At 39.7% G+C, this 25,620-nt stretch overlaps 4 non-coding genes and 1 pseudogene across 4 annotated transcripts; 2 read left to right on the top strand and 3 right to left on the bottom strand.

Annotated features, from left to right (window-relative positions):
• Positions 1 to 165: 165 nt before the first annotated feature.
• Positions 166 to 280, bottom strand: LOC141312785 (U5 spliceosomal RNA). Its single transcript, XR_012349286.1, has one exon. It is a non-coding gene; the product is annotated as a U5 spliceosomal RNA (small nuclear RNA).
• An 803-nt stretch (positions 281 to 1,083) lies between these two features.
• trnas-cga (transfer RNA serine (anticodon CGA)) lies at positions 1,084 to 1,165 on the top strand. Its single transcript has one exon. It is a non-coding gene; the product is annotated as a tRNA-Ser (tRNA).
• Positions 1,166 to 1,920: 755 nt separating this feature from the next.
• trnah-gug (transfer RNA histidin (anticodon GUG)) lies at positions 1,921 to 1,992 on the top strand. The gene has a single exon. It is a non-coding gene; the product is annotated as a tRNA-His (tRNA).
• A 359-nt stretch (positions 1,993 to 2,351) lies between these two features.
• Positions 2,352 to 2,466, bottom strand: LOC141312810 (U5 spliceosomal RNA). Its single transcript, XR_012349311.1, has one exon. It is a non-coding gene; the product is annotated as a U5 spliceosomal RNA (small nuclear RNA).
• Positions 2,467 to 12,483: 10,017 nt separating this feature from the next.
• LOC141312753 (uncharacterized) lies at positions 12,484 to 25,295 on the bottom strand (annotated as a pseudogene).
• Positions 25,296 to 25,620: the final 325 nt, after the last annotated feature.

Below are 25,620 nucleotides of genomic sequence, written 5' to 3'. Positions count from 1 at the left end.
CCCGTCATGGACGAGAGAGCGCTCTCTTTCCATGCTGGCTAAAGAAATTTGAAGCGGCGAAGCTGGAAGCGCAAAGGCTGCAAACACAGACCATGACGAGGCGCGCTTCGTTCCACTGCACGCTGGCGGGTGGCCAGATTGACTCTGCTCTTGACACTATAGCGTAGCTCTGCTGTGAGCAGAGCCCCCAAAAATACAGGTCACTCGCAAAGGTTCCCCTCCACGGAAATCTTTAGTAAAAGGCGAAAGATTTATGCGCTGATGACGAGAAACTCGAGATGTGTCTCTATGCCCTTGGACCTGTGCGCTCACTGTGGTAAACCACTACGCTCACCAAGGGTAATCTAGGGTGCCGACACCTGCCAACATGATTTTCGTCACCCCCCTCACTCCAAGTGGGAGAAGTAAAAGTTACCAAAGTCCCTTCCTTCACCCAGTATTCACAAACCCGATCAAGTTAATGTCATCTCTTTTTTCATGCCCCCGTATTAGAGGCCAAAAAAAATATTAAATGAAATAAAGCGGTCCAAATAATGACCCACTGTAATGTGTAGCATTCAAGATATTGAGAGACTTTAGCTCGTGGCGGGTCAATCTGGTATTTCATGGAGTAGGGGCTCGTTTTGGAAAGTTGGGTGCAGGGAGCGAAGAACAGCAAGCGCAACTCTTCATTAGTATAGTGAACAGTATCTCCGCCTGTCACGTGGAAGACCGGGGTTAGATTCCCCAACGGGGAGACCTAGCTCTCTGCTGCTGTCGAACAACTCATCCAAAAGCTTTTGGTGCAGACAGAGGTCACAGAAGGAGTTCTGCTTCGAGGTCAACCGCAGCCGAAAACAACGCGTTGGCCGGGAATCCAACCCAGGTCAACTGCTTAGAAGGCAGCTATGCTCCCCACAATACCACCAACGCAGGCGCTCAGAGCAAGATTTAAGCGGTCAGAAAAGAATGCTCGAATCCGGGTCATGGCAGCCCTTTGTCGTTGAGCGACGGGGACGTCCAGCTTCTTTTTGCCAACTGAAGCTCGGCGGCATCCTGAGCTGCCCGCCTCGAGACAAGGGAGCAGACGGTCCATATGCAGGCGTAGTCGTGGCCGAGAGGTTAAGGCGATGGACTCGAAATCCATTGGGGTCTCCCCGCGCAGGTTCGAACCCTGCTGACTACGGTCGGGCATTCCCCCTTTTACCTTTAGCTTCTTGCGACGGTGGTTGGGCCTTCCAAGGCCTTTGGCTTTCGCTCTCTCTGACGTAATTGCGTGCAGCCTTTGTCCCGTAGCTCCTGTGGCAAGTGAGCTTCTCCCAGGCGGCTTGTGGAGAAAGTGTTCTTATATAAAAAGTAAGAGGCACACAAAACACAAGAGCCTGGATAGCTCAGTCGGTAGAGCATCAGACTTTTAATCTGAGGGTCAAGGGTTCAAGTCCCTGTTCGGGCGAAGGGCCATCTTCTTGTCGGCGGCCTCAGCTTGCAGTCGTGACAGTCCAGCACTGCCGTGTGTCGGCGTACGCTTAAAGATGTGACAGAGTTCACATAGAGTGATTGCTTCATGAATTTTTCGTTTCTTGTGGTGGGCTGTTTTCCCCTTTAGGAGTTTTGCGCTAGACGATTTTAGTAAAGCGGTAGCCAGTTCATTGTTTTTTCAGCCAACTTTGAGGTCGACAACGGGACAGAGGACGTCAGGGTCGCCGTAGTCGTGGCCGAGTGGTTAAGGCGATGGACTAGAAATCCATTGGGCTCTCCCCACGCAGGTTCGAATCCTGCCGACTACGCTCTTCACCAGTGCTGAGGAGAAGTAGGCGGGCCCTTTTCTTCCATGTCCCTAGCACAGATTTGTGTGCCCTCTCTCCACAGTAATAAAAAGCGCCGCTAGCCCTTTTTTTTCAATTCGGACGGCCGGCACCACCAGATGTGAGCCAGTGGTGCGCCGTGATCGTATAGTGGTTAGTACTCTGCGTTGTGGCCGCAGCAACCCCGGTTCGAATCCGGGTCACGGCAGGCTTTTTGTTCACTGAGCTCCTTTCTGCCACCTCCATTTTTCGTACGGGTGCAGTGCCAGTTAAACTATACCAACAACGCAGGCAGCAGAGGCTGGCTTTCGGGGTCAACAAAGAAGGCTCGAAGTGCACGAGTCACTGATGGGGCCAAAAGAGCGGAAGCCATCTTTGTTTGATCCCGTCCAGGGTTTGTATCCCGTCATGGACGAGAGAACGCTGTCTTTCCATGCTGGCTAAAGAAATTTGAAGCCGCGAAGCTGGAAGCGCAAAGGCTGCAAACACAGACCATGACGAGGCGCGCGTCGTTCCACTGCACGCTGGCGGGTGGCCAGATTGACTCTGCTCTTGACACTATAGCGTAGCTCTGCTGTGAGCAGAGCCCCCAAAAATACAGGTCACTCGCAAAGGTTCCCCTCCACGGAAATCTTTAGTAAAAGGTGAAAGATTTATGCGCTGATGACGAGAAACTCGAGATGTGTCTCTATGCCCTTGGACCTGTGCGCTGAACCACTACGCTCACCAAGGGTAATCTAGGGTGCCAACACCTGCCAACATGATTTTCGTCACTCCCCTCACTCCAAATGGGAGAAGTAAAAGTTACGAAAGTCCCTTCCCTCACCCATTATTCACAAACCCGATCAAGGTAATGTCATCTCTTTTTTCATGCCCCCGTATTAGAGGCCAAAAAAAATATTAAATGAAATAAAGCGGTCCAAATAATGACCCACTGTAATGTGTAGCATTCAAGATATTGAGAGACTTTAGCTCGTGCCGGGTCAATCTCGTATTTCTTGGAGTAGGGGCTCGTTTTGGCAAGTTGGGTGCAGTCGCGTGTGCTGGAAGCGAAGAACAGCAAGCGCATGTACCTTCCAGCGATCAGCCGGCTGAACAATTCCTAACATTTCCTAACAAGATTTGAATACTTCCGAACGTTGTCTGAACATTTCTGAACGAAGTCCGAACTAGGTGCATACTCCTTTGTAACTACAACCGAACAGGTCCTAATGCAAATCCTAAAGCTTCGAACAAGTGGGGCAAAGCAGCCAATCAATTCCTACCGAGAGGAAAGAGCTAATCGGTCATCAATCTCGCTGCTGATTGGCTGAATGAGTTTTGTGACATTCCAGCTGTTTACTGGACATCTGCTAACCGGAGATCGAAGATAAGCAAGATTATCAAATTACAAATCCGTAACACTAATGTTAACCTATTTGTTCAAACATCAAATTATGATTTTATTCCGATCGGTACATGCTTGCGTACCAAAGTAAGCTAACTTAAAACTGACGTGTATCAGTTATCGGTAGCTAATGCTAATTAACCCTTTGATGCATAACATGGGTCATAAGTGACCTGACTGAGTTTTTATTTTCGATATTTTTGCAAAAATGTTATTTCATCATTCAGTATTCCAAGTATTCAGTCCCTGTTATTTCAGTCATGGCTGAGTGATTCTTTTCTGAATGTATGTTAATCATTTATTATTTCAGGTAATTATTATATAACTAGTTTTTAATTTAAAGTGAGTTCAGTCCTCAGACGAGAAAGAACGACGGCGCGTAAGTGTCTACTTTAATACTATTTCGCTAGGCGGTCGTTACTTAGAGTTGCTGCTAAAAGCACTTTGTTGTTTCTGTTTAATTACTTATTCCTAAGTATTAATTTTAAGCCGCTGTTCTCTTAAGCACTCTGTAGTTTCTATTCACTTATTGGTTAATATTAAATTTGAGCAGCTTCTAAAAAGCACTCTGTAGTTTCTACTTACTTATTGGTTAATATTAAATTTGAGCTGCTTCTAAAACGCACTCTGTAGTTTCTATTTACTTATTGGTTAATATTAAATTTGAGCTGCTTCTAAAACGCACTCTGTAGTTTCTATTTACTTATTGGTTAATATTAAATTTGAGCAGCTTCTAAAACGCACTCTGTAGTTTCTATTTACTTATTGGTTAATATTAAATTTGAGCAGCTTCTAAAACGCACTCTGTAGTTTCTATTTACTTATTGGTTAATATTAAATTTGAGCTGCTTCTAAAACGCACTCTGTAGTTTCTATTTACTTATTGGTTAATATTAAATTTGAGCTGCTTCTAAAACGCACTCTGTAGTTTCTATTTACTTATTGGTTAATATTAAATTTGAGCTGCTTCTAAAATGCACTCTGTAGTTTCTATTTACTTATTGGTTAATATTAAATTTGAGCAGCTTCTAAAACGCACTCTGTAGTTTCTATTCACTTATTCGTTAATATTAATTTTGAGCTGCTTCTTAAAGTACTCTGTTGTTCTATTTAGTTATTCGTTTGTTTTATTTACATCTATTCACTGTTAGAAAAGGAGTGTTCTTCTGTTATTTGTCCTGCGATTGTTTTGCTTTAAATTCTAGTTTTTATTGCAATCATTAAAATTGATAACTGAGAGTACGGCCAAGGGAAGCTTTTGTTTTTGTCATATCGTTCCCTTCTGGAGCTATTACAAGTGCGAAGCTGTTGCTTTTGAGTTTCGATTGAGCCATTTTGCGTGCGGGCGAGACATTTGCGGCTGACTGAGCCTAGGAGGCGTGGCTAGCGAGAATACTGCTCAAATAGTTTGCTTACTTTCCATACTGCGGGAAAGTGAGTTCAGTCCTCAGACGAGAAAGAACGACGGCGCGTAAGTGTCTACTTTAATACTATTTCGCTAGGCGGTCGTTACTTAGAGTTGCTGCTAAAAGCACTTTGTTGTTTCTGTTTAATTACTTATTCCTAAGTATTAATTTTAAGCCGCTGTTCTTTTAAGCACTCTGTAGTTTCTATTCACTTATTGGTTAATATTAAATTTGAGCAGCTTCTAAAACGCACTCTGTAGTTTCTACTTACTTATTGGTTAATATTAAATTTGAGCTGCTTCTAAAACGCACTCTGTAGTTTCTATTTACTTATTGGTTAATATTAAATTTGAGCTGCTTCTAAAACGCACTCTGTAGTTTCTATTTACTTATTGGTTAATATTAAATTTGAGCAGCTTCTAAAACGCACTCTGTAGTTTCTATTTACTTCTTGGTTAATATTAAATTTGAGCAGCTTCTAAAACGCACTCTGTAGTTTCTATTTACTTATTGGTTAATATTAAATTTGAGCAGCTTCTAAAACGCACTCTGTAGTTTCTATTTACTTATTGGTTAATATTAAATTTGAGCTGCTTCTAAAACGCACTCTATAGTTTCTATTTACTTATTGGTTAATATTAAATTTGAGCAGCTTCTAAAACGCACTCTGTAGTTTCTATTCACTTATTCGTTAATATTAATTTTGAGCTGCTTCTTAAAGTACTCTGTTGTTCTATTTAGTTATTCGTTTGTTTTATTTACATCTATTCACTGTTAGAAAAGGAGTGTTCTTCTGTTATTTGTCCTGCAATTGTTTTGCTTTAAATTCTAGTTTTTATTGCAATCATTAAAATTGATAACTGAGAGTACGCTCCAAGGGAAGCTTTTGTTTTTTTCATATCGTTCCCTTCTGGAGCTATTACAAGTGCGAAGCTGTTGCTTTTTGAGTTTCGATTGAGCCATTTTGCGTGCGGGCGAGACATTTGAACTCACAAACCCTATGCTGCTGACTTCAATTCACTTCTAGCTTCATTTGATCTACAACGTGTTATCACTACATGCACTCATAAATCTGGCAACCAACTTGATCTCATTTACATGCGAAATTGTATTTCAGACAACATTGTGGTCAAACCCCTACACATCTCTGACCACTTCTTCATTACATTTGACCTACATCTTGCTACTTGTGCACTCCCAACCCCTCTACCTGTTACTTTCAGAAGAAACCTACGCTCTCTCTCACACTCCCATCTTTCTTCTTTAGTATCCTCCTCCCTTCCCTCTCCTACTCACTTCTCATCCCTGGACACTAATGCAGCAACTGACACCTTATGCTCCACTCTTACCTCCTGTCTAGATGCTATATGCCCTCTCTCCTCCAGGCCAGCACGATCTGCTCCGACAACCCCTTGGTTATCCGATGTTCTTCGTGAGCATCGTTCCAAACTTAGGGCAGCCGAGAGAAAATGGCACAAATCTAAGGATCCATCCGACCTCAGTATGTATCGGTCTATGCTCTCATCTTTCGCTACCCAAGTACATACAGCCAAATCTTCATACTTCCACAACAGGATCAACAATTCCCCGGACGCACGCAACCTTTTCAAAACATTTAATACACTGCTTTGTCCCCCTCCACCACCTCCCACAACTTCTATAACAGCTGATGATTTCGCCACATTTTTCACAGGCAAAACTACATCGATCAATAATAAGTTCTCAACTCCACACATACAGGAACTAAAATTGACCACAATCACGGCTGGAACCCCCCACTTCTCCTTCTGTCCTTGCTCGGAGGCAGAAGTAACCAAACTTTTCCTCTCCAGCCATCCGACGACATGTCCTTTAGATCATATCCCCTCACACCTTCTCCAAGCAATCTCCCCTACAATCCTACCGGCGCTCACACACATCATCAACACATCTCTTCTCACAGGCACTTTTCCCACTACATTTAAGCAGGCCCGGGTAACCCCGCTGCTCAAAAAACCTACACTTAACTCTTCACTCATAGACAACTACAGACCTGTCTCCCTCCTTCCATTCATAGCAAAAACACTGGAACGGGCTGTTTTCAACCAGCTATCCTTATTCCTCTCACAGAACAATCTACTGGACTCTAACCAATCAGGGTTCAGAAGCGGCCATTCAACTGAGACTGCGCTACTGTCTGTCACTGAAGCCTTGCGGACGGCAAAAGCTGAGTCCAAATCATCGGTACTCATCTTGCTGGACCTATCTGCAGCTTTTGACACTGTGAATCACCAGATCCTCCTGTCCACCCTCTCAATGCTGGGTATTACAGGGACTTCACTTCACTGGTTCAAATCCTACCTCTCTGGTAGGTCTTTCAGAGTGGCCTGGGGAGGCGAGGTATCCAAAACTCATCAACTGGTCACTGGGGTTCCTCAGGGTTCAGTTCTTGGACCTCTCCTCTTCTCCATATACACTACATCTCTGGGCCCCATCATACAGGCACATGGCTTCTCCTACCATTGCTATGCTGATGACACACAGCTCTATCTTTCTTTCAAACCAGACGATCCATCGGTAGCTGCACGGATCTCAGGTTGCCTGGCGGATATCTCTGCATGGATGAAGGAACACCATCTACAGCTCAATCTAGCAAAGACGGAACTCCTTATCTTTCCTGCCACTCCATCGTTACAGCATGACTTCTCCATCCAGTTAGGTTCATCAACAATTACCCCATCAACTTCAGCCAGAAATCTGGGTGTTATCTTTGACAACCAACTGACTTTTAAAGACCACATAGCTAAGACCGCTCGATCTTGCAGGTTTGCATTGTACAACATCAGAAAGACCAGGCCCTTTCTAACAGAGCATGCTACACAACTCCTCGTCCAGGCCCTGGTCATTTCCAGGCTGGACTACTGCAATGCTCTTTTAGCTGGTCTTCCAGCATGTACAATCAAGCCTCTACAAATGATTCAGAATGCAGCAGCACGACTGGTCTTCAACGAGCCCAAAAAGGCCCATGTTACACCTCTCTTCATATCCCTGCACTGGCTACCGGTTACAGCGTGCATCAAATTCAAGACACTGATGCCTCCATTCACTACTAGACATCTACACTCCTTCCAGAAGCTTGAGATCCTCTAGTGAAAGACGCCTCATTGTACCACCACAGAGAGGTATTAAATCACTGTCCAGAACATTCTCGTTCAATGTCCCTGCCTGGTGGAATGATCTTCCCACCCCTATCCGGAATGCAGACTCCTTAACAGCTTTCAAACGACTGCTGAAAACCCATCTTTTTCGACACTATCTGACTCAATAAAAAAAAAAAATCCCTTCTAGCCTGTTTTTCCTCTCTTTCTTGATCTTCTCCTTCTAGCCTGCACTCTTCTAACAACGCCTGACATATGGTATTTTTGAACACTTCCTATGTTGATCTGCCTCCTTAGGATGAATCACTTGTTGTATTCCCAATTGTAAGTCGCTTTGGATAAAAGCGTCGGCTAAATGAATAAATGTAAATGTAAATGTAAATGTAATTTCCACAAATCGTTGTTCATTTTCCTTTCATCCTTTATATAAATCACAGTTTTTGTAGTTTTACATGAAAATCTATTTGAACATTTTTGCAAGTAGAAACTTATTTACTGCAGAAAATAATTAACCTGCCATATTTTTTACCACTTAACATGTCTTGCATGGTTTTTTTTTATATTTGATGCACAGTGTTGGGGAGGTTACTTTGGAAATGTAATAGATTACAGATTACAAATTACCCTATTTAAAATGTAATAAGTAGTGTACCTTTTCAATTACTTTAGAAAAGTAAAGTAACTGATTACATCTGATTACTTTTTGATTACTTTTAAGTTTCTAATGGATATTTTCAACTAAATCATTTTCAAGCATTTATATCAAGCAGGTGTGACCTTACAGTAGTTTACTGTTAGAATTTCAAAATCTTTCATCACTTGAATTAAGATTATATTAATTTAATTTTAAAGTACAGCCATCACAAAACCAGACCTTATAACAAACAATTGTTTAATGTTGTTACAAAATCAAAATTTTGCATAGCTATGACAGGACACACTGGCAAGTAACAATGCCTTGAAAAACTTAAATCTTAAAAAAAGATTTCTCTAAATATCTAAATTATCTATTTAAAATAATAGATAATTCATAAACTTAAATGAGAACATGGCTCCTACATAATTATTTTTAGTTATATTTAAGAGAAAACACAATTCTAGATTATAATAATGTAGTAAAAACACGTTTTTTTCTTCTGACTGATATAATATTTTTTTTTACAAATCTGCATACTATTATAATTTTTTTTACCACTATGTGTGAAGGGAAATCATTATACCATACAGGGCTAATAATTATTTCTCACTAACAGAAGAAAGAATAGATTCTAGAATAGATACTGCCAAATCCAAACAGACTCCATCATTGAAGCTGTGTCATAAAATCCATGGTATTGTTTTTTTTTTTTTTTTTTTTAATAAAGTTACATTTCATCTAAAACACTGCTTAGATTCAGTGACCAACTGGGGCGCTTCACTAGATAATAGCTCGATTTTGCAAAACAAAATGGGACAAACTAATTGAGAGATTTGTCCACTAGGTGGCACGTTAGGTCAACATCGATCATTACAGAGAAAAGTTTCAAGCCCTTGAGAAAAATAGATCTATATTATTCGAAAATAAACTAAACTGCAGCGGATTTTCATCCTTCAAATCATTAGTCACGTTTCAGCTGAAAATCACGCAGTAGTCTAAACACTGATTTTACAAATTACACTCAAAATTAAAATGGGTTAATCTGATAAAATCGCAAGTTAGATCTGACATTACCAACCTTATTCAAGGAGAAAAAATTTGATTTTTTTGTGAAAGGGTTCATAAATACAAGTGTGTCTGGTAAAGGCAGCTAGCAGGCTAGCTAATTTGTTATGAATGTTTTTAATATTGGTCTCCAACACACAAAGGGGACGATGAACGCGCTGACAAAGAGGATTAACCTAATTGGCAGACGTGGTGCACCCCAAATTCAAACCAATCAAAAGCATCAGAATAGCACCGCTTTAATAAATGGCCTTAGCAGAAGGCATCGTGCATATCAAAAACAGGCAAAGCAACAGATTAATATTATTCAACATATCCCAGATTTTTAAAGAAAATTTTTAGATGAACCCCATTTGTAATCTTCTAACTGTAATTTAATTACACATTTTTCTAAGTAACTTTAACGAATTACTGTTACATTTATTTTGTAATTAAATTACGTAACGGCGTTACATGTAACTAGTTACTCCCCAACACTGACCATCCAATTAATATTAAAATCACCAGACATCATACATTCACAGCAGTTATCAAGAGTAGAAAGAAGATTCTTCAGTTCATTATAAAACTTTGCATCATGACATGGAGGATTATAAAGCACTACTATATTAAATGTCATATTTGGAGAAAGAATAACATTTAATCCCAAGCACTCCATGTTCACCTTCAATTCAAATTGTAAACATCTAAAATGCTCCCTTATATAAATAAAAACAACACCACCCCTTCCACTGACCCTATCTCTCCTATAACAAGTATATCCTGGTACATTAATTAGGTCAAAGAACATTATGATTCAACCAAGTCTCAGATATACATAAAAAATCCAAATTGGAATCAATAAGTAAATTCTGTATCTGGTCTATTTTTGGTCATATACTTCTTATATTTATATGTCCTCCCAGTATTCCTTTAAATTTATTCCCAGAGTTCCAGATGACTTTAGCATGATTCACAGTTTGAAAGAGTCTTGACTTCTTCTGTTTCAATATTGCATTTAATTTATTGCATGCCTTTTAGCCCTCGTAAAACTCTGTTGGCATTTGTCCATTATTGCAGACGGGCCATTACGGTAATGACAATTAACTGTAACTGGCATATAAGGATTAATGTGAGGCATAGAACTCACCTCAGTGTCCATGTAAGTGATCTCAGATTGATCAAACACTACAGGTCCTTTTCAAAAAAATTAGCATATTGTGATAAAGTTCATTATTTTCTTTAATGTACTGATAAACATGAGACTTTCATATATTTTAGATTCATTACACACAACTGAAGTAGTTCAAGCCTTTTATTGTTTTAATATTGATGATTTTGGCATACAGCTCATGAAAACCCCCAAATTTAAAAAATTAGCATATTTCATCCGAGCAATAAAAGAAAAGTGTTTTTAATACAAAAAAAGTCAACATTCAAATAATTATGTTCAGTTATGCACTCAAAACTTGGTCGGGAATCCTTGTGCAGAAATGACTGCTTCAATGCGGCGTGACATGGAGGCAATCAGCCTGTGGCACTGCTGAGGTGTTATGGAGGCCCAGGATGCTTCGATAGCAGCCTTAAGCTCATTCAGAGTGTTGGGTCTTGCGTCTCTCAACTTTCTCTTCACAATATCCCACAGATTATCTATGGGGTTCAGGTCAGGAGAGTTGGCAGGCCAATTGAGCACAGTAATACCATGGTCAGTAAACCATTTACCAGTGGTTTTGGCACTGTGAGCAGGTGCTAGGTCGTGCTGAAAAATGAAATCTTCATCTCCATAAAACTTTTCAGCAGATGGAAGCATGAAGTGCTTCAAAATCTCCTGATAGCTAGCTACATTGACCCTGCCCTTGATAAAACACAGTGGACCAACACCAGCAGCTGACATGGCACCCCAGACCATCACTGACTGTGGGTACTTGACACTGGACTTCAGGCATTTTGGCATTTTCCTCTCCCCAGTCTTCCTCCAGACTCTGGCACCTTGATTTCCAAATGACATGCAAAATTTGCTTTCATACGAAAAAACTTTGGACCACTGAGCAACAGTCCAGTGCTGCTTCTCTGTAGCCCATTTCTTGCACACGCCTGTACACGGTGGCTCTGGATGTTTCTACTCCAGACTCAGTCCACTGCTTCTGCAGGTCCCCCAAGGTCTGGAATTGGTCCTTCACCACAATCTTCCTCAGGGTCCGGTCACGTCTTCTCGTTGTGCAGCGTTTTCTGCCACACTTTTTCCTTCCCACAGACTTCCCACTGAGGTGCCTTGATACAGCACTCTGAGAACAGCCTATTCATTCAGAAATTTCTTTCTGTGTCTTACCCTCTTGCTTGAGGGTGTCAATGATGGCCTTCTGGACAGCAGACAGGTCGGCAGTCTTACCCATGATTGCGGTTTTGAGTAATGAACCAGGCTGGGATTTTTCAAAAGCCTCAGGAATCTTTCGCAGGTGTTTAGAGTTAATTCGTTGATTCAGATGATTAGGTTAATAGCTCGTTTAGAGAACCTTTTCATGATATGCTAATTTTTTGAGATAAGAATTTTGGGTTTTCATAAGCTATATGCCAAAATCATCAATATTAAAACAATAAAAGGCTTAAACTACTTCAGTTGTGTTTAATGAATCTAAAATATGTTAAAGTCTAATGTTTATCAGTACATTACAGAAAATAATGAACTTTATCACAATATGCTAATTTTTTTTAAAGGACCTGTACTGCCACTGCCTTTACTCCTGCTAGACAGCACAGCTCTGCATTTTCCACTTTGTCCAAAATTGGTAACTTCAGCCACTGCCCAAGTTCACCTGTTGATTCATTAGCCAGCGCCGCGTCTCCATGGAGGGACCAGTCCCGTCACCCCTCCGCACCACCCCAGGCGATCCCCACCGACAGCCAGGGACAGCACACACATTTCGGCTCCATCGGGACAAACGCCATCCAGCATCGGAGTCAGGGTAAATTGCGGAGATGTTATAGACAGGGTGACAGTGCTTAATAAAATGTTAAATTGCTCCAATACTTGAACAGGGAAGACACACATATTGGACGATAGAGACCCAACAGAGACAGAATGCACAGACTTTGATTTTAATTCAAGGGGTAACTGGGAACACAGGTGCACAGAATGAGGAACTGGACTAAAGAAAAGGAACAGGACCAAAAAAGGGCACACAGAAACAGAAACAGGTCCATATTCCTGGCATATCATTCCCCTTCTGGAAGGCGCATCCTTGCTCTGATGGAACAACAGAAGGAGAAGAATGGATCCTGGGAGGAGCCAGTCTCTGTATGTCCTTGTGTCTCCTTCTCTTTCTCAGGGAACAAGGGTTGTAGTTGTAACCCGAAACAGTGATGTTAAAAATGCTAACAATGTCCTTTAATGTGTTTCAACCAAAAAACTGCACTTCCTGTGAGATCTCTTTTCAATTCATGATATACAAATGTGAAGTTCTTACATTGTAGACAGAGCAAACGCATTGTCCATATTCCTAATTATTACTTGGTCTTTTATGCATTACAGTGTCAACTAGCTATATTGTGTTGACTTTAGTGTACTATGGACAAAACATAATGCTTTAAGATGTGAAATAGAATGTTCCATTATATACATTTTGTTTGAAACTCTTTCTACACTAAGGGGATCTGTTAGGCTACTCTCTATTATGAATTTTCATGTGCCTGTCAAGGCTTCCTTTTAGACTAAAACAGTTTCCACACTGAGAGCATGAGTAAGGCTTCTCTCCAGTATGAACTCTCATGTGCTTGTTAAGGGTTCCTTTTTGATTAAAACTCTTTCCACACAGTTTGCACGAGTAAGGCTTCTCTCCAGTATGAACTCTCATGTGCTTGTTAAGGGTTCCTTTTTCACTGAAACTTTTTCCACACAGTTTGCATGAGTAAGGCTTCTCTCCTGTGTGGACTCTCATGTGTCTGTTAAGGCTTTCTTTTTGATTAAAACTCTATCCACACTGTTGGCATGTAGAAGGGTTCTCCATTGTGTGGATTTTCTGGTGGATTTTAAGGTTTCCACCTTCAGCAAAACTCTTTCCACACTGTTTGCATCTGTAAGGCTTCTCTCCAGTGTGAACTTTCATGTGTCTGTTAAGGTGTCCTTTTAGAGTGAAACTCTTTCCACACTGTTGGCAGGTGTAAGGCTTCTCTCCAGTGTGAATTCTTCCTTTTTGAGAGAAACTGTTTTCACACTGAACGCAAGAAAAATAACTCATAGTTCCTGTAGTTTGAGCTCTTTTTTGTTTAGAAGTTTTTTCAGACTCTAAAGAACAAAAAGATTTTTCTCCAGATACAAAATCATGAAGATTCTCAAACTGAACTTTCTCTTCAGTTTCATTTAGATCTTCTCTCTCCTCTTTCAGCGCTGTTAGGTCTAAAGTGGAAAAACAAAGAAATAAAAGTTAACCCCAGTTTAATGGCACAAAACATTTAATATCAAAACATGTAGATATTCAATTCAATTCAATTCAAGTTTATTTGTATAGCGCTTTTTACAATACAAATTGTTGCAGAGCAGCTGTACAAAAGTTTTAGGCAACTACAATATATTTAGTAGCTTATTAGTGGTGAATACTGTATGTTGAGTCGATGTACGTATGATATAAATATTAAATCAGTAACTGTGTAATCAAACAGATGATGAACACTAATTGCAATGGTTATGTGCTGTAATCAACTTGTAGGAAAATTATGTAGTGCTGTATGTTGTTTCAAGGCTGGCATTATCTGCGGTCCTCTGAGGGGTTGGCATCATCTCTTCTTCTGAATCCGGGCTGAATCTTGTGTAAATCCTAGTTAACACGGGATAGAAATCCCGTGGCAGAGACAGAGAAACAAAGAAATAATTAGCGTAGCTGCTGTTCCAACTTCCGACCAAACAAAAATGATGGTTTAGCCCAAGTTGAAGAATATTAATGTGCATTTGATCAGATGTAACTGAAATTACAACGTTATGAGATACATTATGTGAATGCTTGGCTAAAGAGATGAGTCTTTAATCTAGATTTAAACATAGAAAGTGTGTCTGAACCCCGAACTTTATCAGGAAGGCTATTCCAGAGTTTGGGAGCCAAATGAGAAAAGGCTCTCCCTCCTTTAGTGGACTTTGCTATCCTAGGTACAGAGTAGTCCAGAGTTTTGCGACCTTAGGGAGCGTGAGGGATTGTAGCGTAGTAGGAGACTAGTTAGGTATGCAGGAGCTAAACCATTAAGGGCCTTATAGGTAAGAAGTAAGATTTTGTAAGTGATACGGAACCTAATAGGTAGCCAGTGCAGAGACCATAAAATTGGGTTAATATGATCATATTTTCTTGACCTGGTAAGGACTCTAGCAGCTGCATTTTGGACTACCTGTAGCTTATTTATTGAAGAAGCAGGACAACCACCTAGTAGTGCATTACAGTAGTCCAGTCTAGACGTCATGAATGCATGAACTAACTTTTCTGCATCAGAAACAGGTAACATGTTCCGTAGCTTAGCAATGTTTCTAAGATGGAAGAATGCTGTTTTTGTAACATAGGAAATATGATTTTCAAAAGACAGGTTGCTGTCTAATATAACACCCAGATTTTTGACTGTAGAGGAAATAACAGTACATCCATCTAGTTGCAGGTTGCAGTTTAAGAGATTTTGTGTACTGTTTTTTGGTCCAATAAGTAATATCTCAGTCTTATCTGAATTCAACAGTAGAAAATTATTGGTCATCCAGTCTTTCACATTTTTAACACACTCTGTTAACTTTGCTAAGTTAGAGGTTTCATCTGGTCTTGTTGAAATATATAGTTGAGTATCATCAGCATAACAATGGAAACTAATCCCATATTTCCTAATAATATTACCGAGGGGTAACATGTAAATTGAAAATAGTAGGGGACCTAGGACAGATCCTTGTGGCACTCCATACTTTACTGGTGTTAGCTGCGATGACTCCCCGTTTAAATAAACAAAGTGGTAGCGATCGGACAGGTATGATCTGAACCATCCTAAAGCCTGCCCTTGAATACCTGTTTAATTTTGTAATCGATCTATGAGTATTTCATGATCTATAGTGTCGAACGCAGCACTAAGATCAAGTAAAACTAGCAATGAGACGCAGCCTTGATCTGACGCAAGTAGCAAGTCGTTTGTGATTTTTACAAGTGCAGTTCCTGTGCTATGATGGGGCCTGAAACCTGACTGAAATTCTTCAAATATATTATTATTTTGCAAGAAGGAGCACAATTGAGCAGACACAACTTTTTCTAGAATTTTAGACATAAATGGAAGATTAGAAATGGGTCTGTAATTTGCCAGTTCACTAGGGTCTAGCTGTGGTTTCTTAATAAGAGGCTTAATAACCGCTAGTTTGAATGGTTTTGGGACATGACCTAAAGATAACGATGAGTTAACAATATTAAGAAGCGGTACTTCTGCAACAGGTAACAACTCTTTTAGTAATTTAGTGGGTACAGGATCTAATAGGCATGTTGTTGGTTTAGATGTGGTGATAAATTTATTTAAATCTTTCTTTTCTATAGTTGTAAAGCACTGAAGTTTTTCTTTGGGTGTAATGACTAATGTTGAAGTATCAGTTGCTGTATTATCTATATTAGTTATTGTATTTCTAATGTTGTCTATTTTATCAGTAAAGAAATTCATAAAGACGTTACTATTAAACTGTGCAGGAATATTCAGGTCAGGAGGTGTTTGGTTATTTGTTAATCTAACCACTGTGCTAAATAAAAACCTTGGATTGTTTTGGTTTTTTTCTATGAGTTGGTGGATATACTCGGCTTTAGCAGGTTTTAAAGCCCGTCTATAGCTGGACATACTGTTTTTCCATGCAATTTTAAAAACTTCTAAGTTAGTTTTTCTCCATTTACGCTCAAGATTACGAGTTTCTTTTTTGAGAGAATGGGTATTACTGTTGTACCACGGCGCAGTACGTTTTTCTCTAACCTTTTTTAGCTTGATTGGGGCAACAGCTTCTAATGTGTTAGAGAAGATAGTGCCTATGTTACTAATCATTTTGTCTAGTTCATGTTTATTTATGGGTGCACAGAGCAGTTGAGATAAATCAGGCAGGTTATTTTTGAATCTATCTTTGGTAGCAAGAACAATAGTTCTGCCCAGACGATAACGCGGAGCCATATAGTTAACATCAGTGATACGCAGCATGCACGATACGAGGAAATGATCAGTAACATCGTCGCTTTGAGGTACGATATCTATATCAGTAAGATCAAGTCTGTGCGATATAATTAGATCTAGTGTATGATTAAAACGATGAGTGGGCCCAGTGACGTTTTGTTTGACTCCAAAAGAGTTTAACAGGTCAGTAAACGCAAGTCCTAACGCATCATTTGTATTATCAACATGAATGTTAAAATCTCCAACAACTAATGCTTTATCAAAATTAACCAATAGGTCAGAAAGGAAATCTGCAAATTCTTTTAGGAAATCTGTATATGGCCCTGGAGGTCTATCCACAGTAGCCAGAGCAAGAGATAGGAGAGGTTTATTTTGCATATCCGACAGAGTAACATTAAGTAGGAGTACTTCAAATGAATTAAACCTGTACCCTGTTTTCTGAGTAACATTGAAAATATCACTATAAATTCTTGCTACACCACCTACACGACCAATCTGACGGGGTTCATGCTTATAACAGTAGTTTGGTGGAGTAGACTCATTATAATATAATCGTTTGGTTTTAGCCAAGTTTCAGTCAAGCAGAGTACATCAAAACTGTTATCTGTGGTTATTTCATTTACAATAAGTGCTTTGGGTGCGAGTGATCTAACGTTTAGGAGCCCAAGCTTTAAAAATTGATTTTGTTCATTTATTGTGCATTTTTTTGGTCTAATCAAGATTAGATTTGTTCTAGATCCTGCATTAAATTTTTGTTTTGACCTCACTATTCGAGGAACAGACACAGTCTTTATAGGTTGGACAGCACCTATACTATCGTTTAAATGTGCATAAAAAAAGCCATCAACGCAACTATTTGAAGAATTGCTTACTAGTCAAATGGAGCGCAGCGTCCTGGAGATGTTGTCCGACAGGAGTTCTGCTCCGACTCTGCTGGGGTGCAGGCCATCAGCGCGGTAAAGCCTAGGGTGCTCCCAGAAAAGATTCCAATTATTAACAAAGAGCAGTTTCTGTTCTTACACCATGACAACAGCCAAAAAGTCTACTGAACCTTTCGTGTCCACGTCGATACGTGGGAAGCGGTCCTGACACGATGATTCTCGTCGCGGGCGCTGTGCTGCATACCGTCTCGATCAGGCTCGCGAAATCCCTCTTCAGGACCTCCGTCTGCCGCACTTTGACGTCGTTCACCCCAGCGTGCAGGACGCTTGCACCGACGCTCACATCGTCCTTCAGGATGGCAGGTATCTGTGAAGAGACATCAAGAATGCGAGCATCTGGGAGACAACGAGTGTGCACTTTACCGTTAGCTAAGTTAGCACGAACGTACCGGACGATGGAGTCTCCAACGATCACAGCGTCGCGTTCCGTCTCGCGGAGGGGAGCGAAGCGGTTCCGGGTGGAGATCTCGAAGACCGGGGGCTGCGGAGGGGGAGAGGTCCTGGCTCGGGGTCTGGCTCGCACTTTCCTCTGCTGCTGCACCCAGGGTCCGTGGTGTCCCGACGCCGGAGTGAACGACATCTGGGAGGATCGCGTCCTGGGTGCGGCGGATCTGGGCAGAGAATCACACGGAGTAGAGGTTATGGGAGTGTTAGGATCGAGCTGTACACTTACCCGGAAAGATTCGAGTAAATCCTTTCGGATTCGCAGCTCAATCTGTCTCGCCTGAAGCTCCTGGATCTGCTTCTCCACTGCCTCCAGCTCCATCAGAACCGAGTGCAGCTCGAACGTGTCTTCACCTGCACTCAAAGGTAGACACAAATTCGCCATTAAAGCAAGTAACAGTGAGTAAGCAGTTAAAGTGTTTGTGATTAGAGAATAAACAAATGTATGCAAGATTAGCCGCGACCACACTGGCAAAGCTAAACGGTTATAAGCTAGCTTAGTAGCAGACTCGGGAAAACAAAAATAAAAACCAGTGATAACAAGGCGTTACAATTGTTTTTGTTGTACCACACGACGGGTATATTCACATGTTATGAAAAACAAAAATGATGGTGTATAGAATTGTTTTTAGGTTTAAAAATAGAAAATTGTAATTTGACTCGACGGAGCTTCAACTCAAGGTGCGCGCTAGGACAAACAGGAAGTGACGATCCTGTTTTGAAAATAACCATTACATTTTCTAAAAGATACAACTCAAAAAGGAGTGTGTGTGAGGGGAATAGACATTGATGATTATGATTAAAATAAGAAACTTTAGGAATCTAAAGCGAATGGTGTGAAATAAATCTAATACAAAATATTCTATAGTTGAAATTTAAGCAAGAACCACCGGACATTATGTGTAGCGAAACTCCTTTTCAAGGAGAACATCTGGTTTACTCATCACCATCACTTATCAGTCTGTTTGAGGGGTCTGGAGCATCAGTTTCACATTGGAGTTTATCCCTGGGAGGACCAAAGAGTTTTATTTATATTCCAACTTAAACATTTTTGCAAATATTTCATTCACAGAATGGATTTCAGTGTTCGAAGAACATAATGTAAGCCATTTTTATGATTTTTATAAATTTTATAAAAGCCATGGAGATGTTTTTTGTCATCTTTAAAAGAAGTGCACGATGTGTTTTATAAGTTCAAAAACCTAAATAAAATGATGAATACCTGTTTAAGATGTTTAAGATGTACGGTGAATTATTTGTTTAGCTGTAGTAACATGTTTGTTTCAATGTTTTATATTTATGATCACCTGAAAGTATTGTGAATGTTAATTTTAATAAACATGGAGATCGTCTTAAAATAAGTGAATCAAATGTTTTATAATTTCAATAAACTTAAATGTTGAAAACTTGTTTGAGATGTACAATGAATTATTTGTTTAGCTTTAGTTACATGTTTGTTACTTTGATGATTTATAACTTCAATAAACTTAAAAATATAAAATGAACGTTGTATAATGATTTGTTTTGTTACTATGTTTTATATTTATGATTGTCTAAAAGTATTGTAAAGGTTATTTTTATAAACATGAAGATCATCTTTAAAAAAGTGAGCTATGTGTTCAATAAACTTAAATGTTGAATACATGTTTAAGATGTATGATTTGTTTTGCTATAGTGACATGTTTGTTACTTTGATGCCTTGTATAATTATATATGTATTACCATCTTTTTTAACCCTCTGGGGTCTGAGGGGCTTTGGTAACTCTACTGATGTTTTGTCCTACCCTGACATTTGTGTGTTTCCAGCACCTTAAAACATATTTATGTTTATGATTATACTTTATTCAGCACAAATTGCGCTACAATTATACGCATGCAAGCGTGATCGTACATGTTTGTGTTTTGAGAAAGCAAACATTTTTGTGAGAATAATTTTCATGTTTTTATTTTGTCTTTTGCTTGAATCACTTTTTTACGGAGCCCCTTACGTCACCTGTAGAAGAAAAATAATTAATCCGTGGGGACGGTTTTGCAATTCGTTCCCTCAGTTTATAAACCGTACTCACGAATTCTTAAACTGTTCCCTCGGTTTAACAATTCGTGCCCACGGATTAACAAATCGTGCCCACGAATTTCCAATCCGTGCGCTCAGATTTTGTAAACTGTACCCTCGAATTTTGAATCCGTACCCACAAATTCATAATCCGTGTGCACGCTTTCGCAATCCGTTCCCACAGTTTGTAAACTGCTCTCACGGATTTGTGGCCCCGCCCCCAAATTCAACCAGGACACCTGTTTAAGTGCTGGATGCATTGTTTTGCATTTATTAAACTTTATTTCTCAGTAGGCTATATGAGAATATGCAACACTGACAAAACAGAGTTTTTAGCTTTATTTTATATTAATCACCAATAGATTAGCTGCCAAAACACCATGTGTTTTATCCTATTGGTTATTAATGTAAAATAAACGCTTAAAAGAAGCCTGTTTTGTAAGTGCGGTCATGGTACCAACATAAAATAATAAGTGAAGAGCGCTGTTCAAACGGCTTTGTTTTATATAATATTTTTCAAAATATAAAATTACCTGAATTAAAAAAAAAAACGAGTTTTGGAGAGGAGAAGGTAAAAAGCAATACAAAACAAATAATGTACAGGTGATGTTACCATTCCTTTGCTCTCAAACTAAATGCAATGTAATAATAGGCCTTATTAAATAATAACATTAATAGTGCAGCATGCATCTAACTCTGGGCGAAAAGCTTATCATAATCACAAATCCGTGAGAGCAGTTAACAAACTGGGAAGGGATTGCGAAAGCGTGCGCACGGATTATGATTTTGTGGGTACGGATTCAAAATCCGAGCGTACGGTTTACAAAATCTGAGCGCACGGATTGGAAATTCGTGGGCACGGTTTGTTAATCCGTGGGCATGAATTGTTAAACCGAGGGAACAGTTTAAGAATTTGTGAGTACGGTTTATAAACTGAGGGAACGAATTGCAAAACCGTCCCCACGGATTAATTATTTTTCTTCAACAGGTGACGTAAGGGGCTCCGTACTTTTTAGGTTGAAATGTTTATATCACACATTTGTTTACTGATTTGGACATTACATTGATATAACAACATAAATGTGATTTATGATGAAATGTCTTGAGTCCTACTATAATAATTTAAATGACTTACAATATTTAATTACAAATGGAAGTGTGTTGAACTTTTTGTGTGATGGGTAGGTGTTCACTTTGTACAGTACAAAAGCTTTATAAAAATATAGTAAATAATATTTATTAAAAAAATACAGAAATGGAGAAAGTTTACTGTGATTGGGTGGGTTAAGGGATTTATACAGTTTCAAATTGACATGTCCAGGCCCGCTGACATGTCCAGGCATAATCCTTATGGTTTGGTCTGTTTAAAGACATTTTTCCCTGTACTTATTTTGCCGTTGCTGGGTCCCCATCACAATACTTACCGCTACCTAAAAACTAGTGTAAATGTTTTTCTTTGTTTTATATCACGTGTGATCACATCGTTTATATTCATTTCTTTTATATAGAAGAGAATACGACTTGGAGGACTGGATGTGTGTTTTTGTACATGATTAAGCTATACTGTTGGGCCCAAGTGTTATCATTTATATTTTTAAAACATTAAAGACTTTGTTGATATATTTCATCGTGCGGTTATGGATAAAATAAGAAACTTTGTGTTTGATGTGAAATAAATTATGGTTCAGCTAAAATATAAGCGCAAGCCAAGAGGAATAAGTTGCATTATGTTTATTAAAAGTAACTATGAAAAAAAAGTGTTTACTTTTAAAATGTTTGCAAACCCTCTCTTTCACACAGTAATCCGATCCACAGATTTCTTCAAACAGATGTAGCTACTGTGAGAAGTAATTTGGATCCTCTGCAAAAATGACATGAATGGGTGTGAGACACAGACGACCAGCTCAAATAGAGCTGTATTTTATATACAGCCAATACATGTATGGTCACTTTTACATATAAGAAGTTCAAATGGTCTGTTGTGTAACGCGAGCTCATGAAGCACGCACGGGGAGATCTGCAATGAGAGCAATGCTGAGGAGAGCCTATGAGAGCCTCACGCACGCAGACTTTTATTTTTCACCCTAGACTGTAAAAAGGTGAGGGATTTAATGATTAAATGATAGGAATTTCATTTGTAGTATTATTACTATTATTTTTATCATCATTTTATTATTTTAAATATATATATTTATACTTTATAATTGGTACTCATTTTATAGTTGTTGTTGTTGTACGGTTTTCTCGGGGCCCTAGTCAGGTCTTCCATCGCCTCTTTGTCCCATTCCCTCTCAGGAGTTTTAGTTGAGTGTATCGCGTCCATGTCTATGTATTTCAAAGCTCAGATGATCCGCAGATATGATGGGGAAGCCCTATTTATCTTTGCTGAATGCAACCTGACACCCTGCAATACAACACGGATGTGGGGCTAGACCGTAAAATCGCCGAAACATTCTTCAAAGCTTCATTCCTCACCCAACACCGGACGGTCGCGCACAGCTACTGTATTTCCTTCACCCTAATGATGAACAACACCGGATGGTCACGCAAACAGGCTATAATTCTCTAACCGGATGACATCAAACACCGGATGGTCACGCAACAACCCATAAAACCCTCAGAAGTTAATCCCGCACCTGGTAAGTGTATCGTAAATTTGCTGCAACAACCATAAACCTGTCAGAAGTTAATCCCGCACCTGGTAAGCGTCTCGTAAATCCTCTCAACAACCCATAAACCTATCATCCGTTGACATCGCACCTGCTCAATCCAGCAAAACAAGGTCAGTAGAGTTCACAAGGTCAAGATCAAACACAAGGTCATGCTCTACGTGGGTGGGCACCGTGGGAAAGGGGTGTGGGGGGGGGGAAGGTCAAAAGGTCAAAGCCATCAATATTTCATGACAGGCGGTAGTCCATTATCACTACTGACAGGGGGTGTGACAGTGATTAATAAAATTGCTCCAATACTTGAACACTGATGTCACGATACTGTGCTGGGAGGAACGACAGAAACGTAGATCAAAGGAACAGAGTTTATTAAAGTTCAAAGACACAGGGTAAGCCACACAAGGAAATAGGGAAGACAGACGTATTTTACGATAGAGACCCAACAGAGACAGAATGCACAGACTTTGATTTTAATTTATGGGGTAACTGGGGAACACGGGTGCACAGAATGACTAACTGGACTAAAGGAAAGGAACGCAACCAAAAAAGGGCACACAGAAACAAAAACAGGTCCATATTCCTGGCATATCATCCCCCTTCTGGAAGGCGCATTCTTGCACTGATGGAACAACAGGAGGAGGAGAATGGACATCCAGGAGGAAAATGATTAACAGAGTCCAAGATGGAGATGACGGAGGGAGGAGCCTTCCTCTATATGTCCTCGTCTCTCCTTCCCTTTCTCAGGGAACAAGGGTTGTAGTTGTAACCCGAAACGGTGATGTTAAAAATGCTAACAATGTCCTTTAATGTGCTTCAACCAAAATCTGCACCTTCTGTGAGATCTCTTTTCAATTCATGATACAAATGTGAAGTTTTTACATTGTAAACAGAGCAAACACATCCATATTATTCCTTACTCTTTTATGCATTACCGTGTCAACAAGCTATATTGTGTTGGACTGAGCTTAAAGTGTACTATGGACAAAACATAATGCTTTAAATTTGAATGAGAAGGTTCCATTCTATACATTTTGTTTTAAATTCACTCTACACTAAGGGGATCTGTTGGGCTTCTCTCTATTATGAATTTTCATGTGCCTTTCAAGGCTTCCTTTTAGACTAAAACTTTTCCCACACTGTTTGCATGTGTGAGGCTTCTCTCCAGTATGAACAAACATGTGCCTTTTAAGGGCTCCTTTTTCATTGAAACTCTTTCCACACAGTTTGCATGAGTAAGGCTTCTCTCCAGTGTGAATCATCATGTGTCTGTTAAGGCTTCCTTTTTCATTGAAACTCTTTTCACACCACTGGCAGGTAAAAGGGCTCTCCATGGTGTGAGTTTTCTGGTGGACTTTAAGGTTTCCACTTTGAGCGAAACTCTTTCCACATTGAGAGCATGTGTAAGGCTTCTCTCCAGTGTGAATTATCATGTGTCTGTTAAGGCTTCCTTTTGAAGTGAAAATATTTCCACACTGTTGGCAGGTAAAAGGGCTCTCCATGGTGTGAATTTTTTGGTGGACTTCAAGGTTTCCACTTAGAGTGAAACTCTTTCCACACTGTTTGGATGTGTAAGGCTTCTCTCCAGTGTGAAGTCTTATGTGTCTGTTAAGGCATCCTTTTAGGATGAAACTCTTTCCACACTGTTGGCAGGTAAGAGGCTTCTCTCCAATGTGAATCATCATGTGTCTGTTAAGGTGTCCTTTTAGGATGAAACTCTTTCCACACTGTTGGCAAGTGTACGGCTTCTCTCCAGTGTGAATACTCATATGCGTTTTAAGGCTTCCTTTTTGAGTGAAATTTTTTCCACACTGAACGCAAGAAAAATAACTCCTAGTTCCTGTAGTTTGAGCTCTTTTTTGTTTAGAAGTCTTTTCAGTCTGTAAGGAACAAAAAACCTGATCTTTCTCTTCAGATTCATTCAGATCTTCTCTCTCCTCTTTCAGCACTGTTAGGTCTAAGGTGGAAAAAAAGGAATAAAAGTTAACCCCAGTTTAGTGGCACAAAACAATTAACATCAAAACATGTAGATATGTAAAGCATGTATTCTAGAGCCTATACCAGGGTGTCCAAACCTGATCCTTCTCAGCCAGTACTGTAACAGTCACTGTCTGTCACAGGTTTTGTCAGAGTCTTCTGTTTGACATGTTCATACTTGCCACTAGAGGGAAACGTGTAGCTCAATCTGTACTAGCTAAAACAGGAAGTAGTAGAGTAAGTGATAGGTTCTGTTTGTTCTTACTGTGTTTTTTCTTAATTGAGTTTAATTAGTTATTCTGTGTTCTCTCTTGTAGAGGATGGTTAATGGCGTAGTTCTTGCTCAAATACTGTGACTACCACCGATGGACAATTGTACTGCTGAAGCCAATTATTTGGCATATATCTGAGGGTCCTTGGTGCAGACTGGACATTCAAGTTTAGGACATCAGCTTGTCATTTTCTCATATGCAGATAGGATTGGTTACTTTCGCTTCAAGGACTGCTTATGATCTCAACCTGTTTTGGACTCTGTGGACCATATCCATTCTTCTCACACATGTACTTATATGCACGGTAAATTTGTGGAATTGTATTTGAATGTAGGTGTTTTGCACTATTTGAAGAGTTGTGTCTGACCAATATATTGATTGAAAACATGCAGAAAGAAACATCAATGTTGTGTTTGGATGTATTTATTTGGCAATTTACCTCTTTCACATAAGACCAGTTTGATATTTGCAAAGAAGATGATTCCCCCCTTTTAAATTCTCGTAGCTTGACCAGTGCAAAGTAACTGGGAACATTACAGTACCCTACAGAGATTAGGCTGGCCATTATACAATTAATAATAAAAAAAATCTAGGAAATTTAATGACAGAGTTTAGGATCTACATATATCTATACACAGACTGATCTTAATGTTTCTGTACCATTTTTGTCTCCTATAGGGAATAAAATGCAACAAATTTAGAGAGAGACAAGGAAAAACTTCT

This window comes from Garra rufa, unplaced genomic scaffold (genome assembly GCF_049309525.1).
Source record: "Garra rufa unplaced genomic scaffold, GarRuf1.0 hap1_unplaced_005, whole genome shotgun sequence".
Classification (NCBI taxonomy): domain Eukaryota; kingdom Metazoa; phylum Chordata; class Actinopteri; order Cypriniformes; family Cyprinidae; genus Garra; species Garra rufa.
This window is presented reverse-complemented; position numbering and strand designations above follow the sequence as displayed.